We start from the raw sequence: 7346 nt of genomic DNA, 5'->3' as shown, positions 1-7346 counted from the left end.
GAAAAGACATAAATAACAAACTAGCATGAGATATAGCACCCATCTTTTCTTAAAGCTAAATTCGGTTTATCTTAACTTCCAAAGACCACTGGGTCAGTAACAGTGAGAGCCACAAAAGTGACTTCTGCATAAACTGGCCATTGAGAATCAGGACCTCAAAATCTCTTGGGTAGACTTCATCTTATGTGCAGTCAGTAGCTTTGTAAGATTTGGGGTTTTGGTATCTGCTGTAAAAAGTACCATTTTGCTTCATGCTAGGTTTCATCTCCATTTGGTTTATGGAATGCTTGCTTAAATTTGGCGAACCACAGTGTGCTCTGATTATTGAAAGTTTTGCCAGAAGAAAAAAGAAAAAATTGAAAGAATAGAGAAAGATCCCCCTTATAGAAGAAATCTACTCATCAGATTTTCCCAATGACATGAGTTAAGACTATCTCTTTGAAAATCTATATTTTTATATGCCTTGGGGTTAAAACTAATTCCTTTCTAATAAAAATTATTTTCTTCCTCCAAAGACATTCCTTCATCACTGCCCAAAATGATTATGTGCCACATAGGTTGATTTAAATAATGACTTTCCTTCCAGATATTAACCCTTTTTTTAACATATTATTAAATCCTCTACTTTCTTAGATTAAAATTTTGATTTAAATCTCTAGACAGTCCTTATAAAAAATTACAAATTATCCTCCTTTCGTTGATATTCAAGTGTTACTTTTCTAATGTGCCAAACCTTGTGGTTTGTAAGTATCCCATTCATTGCATTATATTTTTTCATTTTAGTGGTCATTTAAAGGTGTATTAAAACTAATATATCTCCATTGGATTCTGCATCAGATACTTGTACTAGGATTTTGAAAGGACATGGGAGAACAACAACAAAAATACTTCTGAGTGGAAATAGATGATAAATCATTCCAGGATACAGTGTACACAAAATAAGCAAAAAAATTTTACCAATTTACAGAAGGTGACATCTCATTATCTAACTATCATCTCTATAAACACTTGAATAAGTGCAATTACCCTGTTTTGTCATTATTTTTTAATAGCTCCATTTAGTCTATGCCCTTTAAGATTTAGCTTTTTAAAGTTAAGTTTATCTGAACATTAATTGACAGCAACCTATTATGGTGTCAAAAGCTGTGCTAGATGTTGGGAATAGGAGGGCAGGGTCCTTGTTATTGTGAGAATACAGTTGAGAGAATTTATACAGGCATAAATCATAATTATTTTAACTAAATCAAGTCATATATTAAGAAACTGTTACTTTAACCAGTTCTTAATATGCAAGGTTATAACCAGATGAGCGATAATTTCCAAAATTAATCTTCCCATTATCCAAAAAGTACTATAATTCTACTTGAACTGGTTTGTGAATGTCCATTTAAGTGGGTTTGGTCATTAAAAGGTTTCACTAGTTTTGGAATCAGGCCAAGATGTTAAGGGACTGTTGGGAAAAGAATTCCCACAGATTAAGTTGAAGACAGTACCATGGGGAGGAAATCATGTTTACACACCAATGAGATGAAACTCCTCAGTAAACCAGTTAAATCTATTTTTTTTAAAAAGCAATGTAATTGGAGAAACACCTTTTTCTGTCTGCTGCCTACCTAACTCCTAATCTTATGCTGGAGACGAATTCTTCCAGATGTTGAGACAATTCCTTAGACATCACATATTTAAGCTAATTGAATTCTGTCGTTTTTACCTACTTTGAGTAACAAGACAGGATGCTCTGTCTCATCTCTCTGTTCCTTGGAAAACGTCTTCTAAACACTAACTGGATGTATAAATGGCTATTTCTTTGTCTCAGCTTTCCCTCTGATTGGTGTAAATAAGGAGGCATCTGACTAATAAGCAGAAAGAACATAAATCCCCAGTGAATCATCTGTAAGGTCTGGGATGATGTACTTAACTAGCTCTGTTCCTCTGCACATTGACAGACACATCAAGGAGAAGGTCATCCAATTTACACATGCAGTCAGTATACAACATACATTGAAAATATACACATTACATGTTTCCTTACCCAGCAGTGAATAAAATTACTATGCAGGGTGAATAAGCAAGTTTTCATGTTGTTGAGCAGTCAGCTGTTGGAAATCATGAAGAGCTGTATTATAGGATTTCTCACACTTCAATGTATGATGTTTTTAAAATGCAGGTTCTGATTCAGCAAGACTGGGGAGGGGCCTGAGATTCTAAACTTCTAGTAAGCTCCGAAGATGCTATTCTGCTGGTGCTTGGTCCACCGTTTGAGTATGAATGCTAGAGGACATTGTTTGAGGTTGTAGGATGCAACAAAACTGAGGAAGGTAAATGGGATTCAGAAGGAGATGTTCCATCATGCCAGTACTTTCTGATAATTGTATCTTTTAGTTCTCAGGGTAGCCGCATAGAAGGTATTATATTGTACATTATAAATCAAAGAATTAAAGCTCAAATTAGTTAGAATCAAGGACAGAATTCAAACTGAAGTCTGATTTGACTCTAAAGCCATTTCCCCCCAATTTTTTCCAAGTTGAGGCAAGACAACAGGCAAGGCTTATGGGCCAGAGGGAACGAGTAGGGGAAAGATTGGAATCATTTTATGTAAACTTTTTACTTTCTCCAGCATCCTAATCTTTCCCATGTGTCATTACCATGAAATAATTTCAAGGTACAGGTGTGCTCATAGTTACTGATTTCATTATACCAATTTGTTTTACTTAAATGGAGAAAATAGTGGGGTCTTTGTACTTTTATTATCAAATGACCTTTACCTTTTTATTTTCTTACTGAAGTTAGCCACATTTAACTAATGTGAATGTCAGTCTATTAGTGGTTTACAGAATTTATTCCTAAGGTCAAAATTAATACTTAGGAAAAATAATTACAAAAGGTTATGGAGATGCCTCACTCACTAATATGGTGACATTTGAGCACAAACCTGAAGTAAGGAATATCTGAGGGAAGAGCATTCCAGGCAGAGAGAAGAACCAAGACAAAGGCCTGAGGTTGGAGTGTTCTTGGCATGCTCAGAGAACAGCAGGGAGGCCAGTGTGGCTGCAGCCTAGGAGTTCAGAGAAGTAAAGGTTTGGGGAGTGAGTATCAGATCATAGAGAGCCAGTAGACCATTTTAAAGATAAGTACATTATCCTGGACACAGTGAATTAAAAGATTGACATAATTAGGTTTGTGATTTTGGAACCTTACTCAGCCACGGTGTGGAGGATGGATTAGAGAGAGGAAGGGAGACCATTTGTGAAATTGTCAGCTGAGCAAATGTATTAACATGGGGATGGGGAGAGAGAATACTTTGAGACTTAAGATAGAGGTTGTAGCTCTGGAAGGTGATTGGGTTGGGAAATACCTTTTCGGAGGCTCTAGACAATAGATGGTAAGTGCTCTAAGGCTGCCTGAGATCACCTGGGCAAAGTATGGATTCAGAAGAAAAGAAACATCAACTTTCCTATCATCAACCTCCAAATGCAAAGGATGAAAAATATCTTTAAAGTGCCTAGTAAGAATAGTTTTGGACTTAGGCTTTGCCCAGAGAAATTGAATCAAGACTGAGAGTCTCTCCCAACACTTCAGACTCTGCCATACCCTTAAGGACTCTTCACTGTGTCACGAGCTACCTACCTAAGTCCCAGCTTCCAATCTGTGAGTCACAATAGCCTTCCAACTTGGGTCAAACAATGCAGAGTTGAGTGCGACAGAAGAGAGTGCACCTGGGATTCTGTAGTTCTCAACAGTTTTAAGAGCTGAGTTTATTGTTTTGGGTTTGCTTGCTATGTGATTCCCTGTGACTAATTATCTGCTTAGTTTCCAAAAGTGGGGGAGCAGACTTGGTAACGAATCTCTCCAAGCATGGTTACCATATTATAGTTACCTTCTGTCCCTCTTCCTATATTTTATCTTCGGTAGAAGTTATTAAAAGAGATTTTCAGGTTGTGCCCAAAAACTCCAATTTTATGCTATTTTTAAGAGATACACTAAAAGAAAATGACAGGAAAAACTAAGAATAAGGAAATGGAAAAATATTCACCAGACAAATGATAACAATAGAGCTTGTGTAAAATTATAAACATTGTGGGTGGGGGAACTCTCCACAGTAAAAAATCATTGAAAAGACAAAGAAGAAGACTATTTACTCATATGGGAGTATAAATGTGTAAGAATAACCAAGAAAAAAAAAAGAAAAAGGTATTCCCATGAGATATCAATATATCATACTGTAAAGTTATAGTCATTGAAATATGGCACAGAAAGAAACATCAGAACTAAATTGAGACTGACCTGTATATATATATATATATACACACACACATACACATACACACACAATGTGTGAAAGGACATACACCAGATTCATAACAGTAGTTACTTCTGGGGTGTGGGATAGGGACTGTGATGGTAGTTGGTCAAAGGGAACATTAGCCTCATCTGTAATTATTTATTTACTAAAAAGGGCATGTTTAAATCATTAATTCCATTGCCCCCGGCCCCAGTTCTCAAAGCCTTTTGGTTAACAAAGCAGGGGCTCAGAGGCTTCTAGCCTAGATGTTGATTTTCTCTGTCTTTCCCCCCACTCCCTATATCAGGGTGTGTGTGCATCTATTGAAATGCCTGGGAACATTTTGGGCTGGTTTCTTGGAGAAGAAGGTTTGGAGGAGGTGAGTACATAGGAGGAAGATGGAGAACATGGCATGGAATCTTTTCCTTGTCTGATTCTGTGGAGAGCTGAAAGCCTGGATCTGCTTCCTGAGGGACTTCTTTAGCTTCTGGGCAAAGGTTGAAGGGAAGAAACTGGTGAAAGTTCACCGGAGTGCATGGAGACTCATCCCAGATGATGAAGGTGACACGGAGCTCACACTTGTCTGGCTCCATGAAGTCTCAAGTTTGGGAGCATCTGGAGGCAGCACAATACAGATGTTGATATTCACATTGTGATACTCACAATGGCCCCTTCAGCATAACAGGAGAGCGAATCTTATTTGAGGAGCTTCCAGGTCAGCCTCTTCCTCCTCCTCTCCCTTATTCTCCGAGTAGCTTCTAAGGCAGAAAGAAGCATTGGTAATGTGCATGGTGACTATAGCTGGCCAGTTGCTTTGTGGTGACTCCCAGAAATAAAAAGAGAGGCCTGGCTTAAGGGGTTGGGTCCTCCTGCTAGCTCATGTGTAGGGGAATGAGTGCCTTTTTCATTTATGCCAGAATTATGAAACTTTCACATTTGGGAGTCTATATGAATTTTCTACTGCTGCTGTTAAAATACCACAAATTTAGATGGTAGAGTTTAGATGGAAGAAATGGATTTCTGCTTTTAAGCTTTGATGGGATGGGTTGCCGACTAAAATTGTGTCAGGGTGGGTGTGAAAAGAGCAGAGGCATCTCCACAAGTCAGTGACATCAGGTTTATATGTTCTTTCACTCATCAAAAGGGATTTTTAGAAACCAGACACAAAAGGCCACATATTATATGATTCTCTTTACATGAAATGTCCAATATAGGCAAATCTCAAGATACAGAGAGTAAATTATTGGTCTTCAGGGGATGTAGGAGGGGGATTGGATAGGTTCGGGGTTTCTTTTTGGAATGATAGAAATGTTCTAGAACTAGTGGTGACAGTTGCACAATTCTGAATATGCTAAAGACCACTGAATTGTATACTTCTATAGGGTAAATTTTATGGTACATGAATTATATCTAAGTTTTTTAAAAGAGGAATCTAGGAATTTGGTATGCCTAAAACTCAAGAAAAATATACCATGAAAACCCATTTCCAAGAGCTAAAATGCTATTCAGTACTCCAGCCCAGTTTTTTTTTTTGTATCATTGTCCAAGACAGACAAAGTTTCCTTTCTACAATTCTCTGAGTTTACATTTTCTGAAAGCCATGATGTACAATTTCCTTTGTAAGCACACATGGGGTTAATAAATCTTCAAACTTCTTTGGCTTCCAAATTCTTCTGTATGGCAGACAGTACATAAGGAACAAGTGTATACTGATATTATGATATAAGCAGAATATAAACAGGTTAGTGACAGCAAAAAGTAAAATTACTTAAGAACTGTACAAGCCAAAAGCCAAGTTAACCTTTAAAAATTTTCATGCTTTAGGATTTCTTTGCAACATCAATCTTAATCCTTCCAGATGGTAGTGAAAATCGTGGGTAGAAAGTGCTCAGCCATGTTTTTCTATTGATTTGTACCTTTTTTTTACAACCTGCAGTGGAATGATTTAACAAGTCATTTTAGAAATCTCCTTTGGCATGACATAAATTACACCAGCCAGGAAGTTCTATTGATTGCTAACTCTTTACTCTTGTAAAGGTGACTTTTGAGACAATTTCAGGTTGCCAGCCTCCATTACTTATGCATTATTATCCACAAAATTATTTTGGATGAGATGATTTGTGAGCTGTATACAAACAGACTTAGTGTCAGAAGGTGAAGGCTATTAAAATGGGATCAAGCTGTACAAAACAAAGTCTGAAAACCAAAAGAGAGTTATTGGAGGGAAATCCTAGTAAGATTTTCCTTGGTATATTCCATTTCATCTTTTATCTGTATAATTTCATTTGATCTTTTATTTTCTGTATAATTAATTATTAACCAGTTATGGTGTTGAAACTCTGTTAATTTTGTGGTCCCTAAGATGTCATAGCATGGGAGACTGTAAAATGTTTCTAAATCTGCACACACACCCCTCGCCTGTGTTCCTGACCTTTGAAATGTGAACTTGCAGTTTCTCTTATCAGTTCCTTCCCCCTTGAATTTGATCTGGTGTTGTGACTTTATGTGGCCAAGAAAATATGGCAGAAAAGACTCATTTCCATTCTCTTTCTTGGAACATTGCCACAATGTGAACAAGCCCAGACTAATCTGCTGGATGATAGGAAACATTTGTCCCAGCTATTCTCATCAACCCAGCCAACAGCCTTCCAACTATACCACATGTGAGTGAAACCATTTTAGACAAGCCAACCTCCAGCTTACCCACCAGCAAACTGCAACTGCATATACAAGCCAACCAAGATCAACCAATCTTAACTCAGGTTAGCAGAATCACCCAGCTGACCCTTACACTCTTTAATTCTGCATATATTTTGTTCTTTTTTCTTATAATTTTTTTTTATTACAGAAGTTATAGGTTTACAGAAAAATCATGCAGAAAACAGAGTTCCCATATACCCCCTATTATTAACACTTTGCATTAGTGTGGTACCTTGTTACAATTGATAAAAGAATATTATAATAGCACTATTAACAATAGTCCATACTTTACATTCAGGTATATTATTTTTTCCCAAATACTACCCGCTTTTTAGCAACTTGCATTAGCATTGTACATTTGTTA

Source organism: Tamandua tetradactyla, chromosome X (genome assembly GCF_023851605.1).
Source record: "Tamandua tetradactyla isolate mTamTet1 chromosome X, mTamTet1.pri, whole genome shotgun sequence".
In the NCBI taxonomy this organism is placed as follows: Eukaryota; Metazoa; Chordata; class Mammalia; order Pilosa; family Myrmecophagidae; genus Tamandua; species Tamandua tetradactyla.
This window is presented reverse-complemented; position numbering follows the sequence as displayed.